Source organism: Mixophyes fleayi, chromosome 7 (genome assembly GCF_038048845.1).
Source record: "Mixophyes fleayi isolate aMixFle1 chromosome 7, aMixFle1.hap1, whole genome shotgun sequence".
In the NCBI taxonomy this organism is placed as follows: domain Eukaryota; kingdom Metazoa; phylum Chordata; class Amphibia; order Anura; family Limnodynastidae; genus Mixophyes; species Mixophyes fleayi.
Genome location: NC_134408.1, coordinates 12,574,090 through 12,576,125, shown reverse-complemented (window position 1 = coordinate 12,576,125; position 2,036 = coordinate 12,574,090).

Below are 2,036 nucleotides of genomic sequence, written 5' to 3'. Positions count from 1 at the left end.
GAGCTTGTAATGTGTCTTATGTTGCTGTATTATATAAGGGTACAGTGTCTGTCCGCTGCATACAAACATACTTTCTTTCATTAACCTCAGAGCACTATAACATCAGTCTAGTGGTAATATTTAAACCTACACACAGTGGAGGCGAGAATGTATCCTGTCCATTTACTGACACTAATCAGTAACAACAGTCTTCTAGTGAATGAACAGGCCGCCTTCATAAAATAAATAGTAGCATAGTTGATGAGGTTGAAAAAAGACACCATTCCATCAAGTTCAACCTATTTTGGATCTCCTGCGATCCTTGACTTATATTTTAAATTGATCCAGAGTAAGCAACCGAAAAAATCTCTCCAGACCCAATATTGCAGTCCTATTTTTACCCTATATCCACTACTATCCTTCATTTTGATTAATGGCCGTAAACCTGGATACACTTTTCCGCAAAAAAATTGTCTAACCCTTTCTTAAACATTTCTATTGAATCTGCCATCACAACCTTCCCTGGCAATGAATTCCATATCTTGACTGCCCTTACTGTAAAGAGCCCCTTCCTTTGCTGGTTGTGAAATTTCCTCTCCTCTAACCTTAGGGGATGACCACGTGTCCTGTGTATGGTCCTTGGGGTAAAAAGTTCCCATGAGAGTTCTCTGTATTGATCATTAATGTATTTGTACATAGTAATCATATCTCCCCTTAGACGCCTCTTTTCTAAAGTAAACATACCTAAACTGGCTAATCTTTCCTCATAACTTAATGACTCCATACCCTTTATCAATTTTGTTGCCCTTCTCTGAACCCTTTCTAGTTGCAAATTATCTTTTTTTTTATACAGTGGTGCCCAGAACTGTACTGCATATTCAAGATGAGGTCTTACCAACGATTTATACAGTGGCAAAATTACACTGTCTTCCCTTGCATCTATGCCCCTTTTTATGCATGCCAATACTTTATTTGCCCTTGCTGCTGCTGTTTGACATTGAGCACTATTGCTAAGTCTACTTTCTACGAGCACTCCCAAATCCTTTTCCATTATAGATTCTCCTGAATTAATTCCATTTAGTTTATAGATTGCGTTCTTTTATTTGATCCATAAATTCATAACCTTACATTTATCTGTGTTAAACCTTATATTCCATTTGACAGCCCAATCCTCCAGTTTATTTAAGTCCCTCTGTAGAGAAGCTACATCTTGCTCTGATTTTATTACCTTACAGAGTTTAGTGTCATCTGCAAAAATAGAAACTTTACTCTGTAAACCATCACCAAGGCCATTAATAAATATATTAAAAAGGGGAGGCCCCAGCACAGAACCTTGAGGTATTCCACTTAAGACTTTTGACCAATTAGAAAATGTTCCATTTATCACAACTCTCTGTTCCCTATTCTCTAACCAGTTTTTGATCCAATTACAAATGTTGTTTCTTAGACCCAGTTCCCTTATTATGTAAACCAGTGGTCAGGGAACAGGGGTAAATTACCCCAAATGGGGTAAAAATGAAATTCCTGGGGGTAATGCTGCCGATTCACATGCTGTCAGTTGGATTGTAGACCACTTTAAATGTGAAATTGCTGTTGTACCAGAAGAGCCTCAAGGGTTGGCAGAGGCACTTCTTGAGCTTCGATGCAATAATAAAGCACGTATTGCATGTGAAAACAAAGCAGATCTGTCATATTTTTGGATGTCAACAGCTGCAACATTGCACATGAGGAGGCAGTCAAAAAGCTGCTGCCTTTTGCAACAACCTTCCTTTGTGAACAAGGATTTTCCACTCTAACGAACATAAAAACAAAGCAGAGAAATCGATTGGACGCTGAAGACTGTATTCAAATTGCTGTGACATAAAAATGCCCCAATATTGATGCTCTCGTATCAAAAATGAAGCAACATCATTTCTCCAAAACCTGAAGGTTTGAAGTTGAAGCTTTCAAAGAAATTTTAAATTCCAATAATTAATAATATATGATTTCCTTCCTTTTCAAATCAAAGGGGTAACGTCGGCGTATCTAAATATATTTGGGGGTAAAAGGTAAAAAAG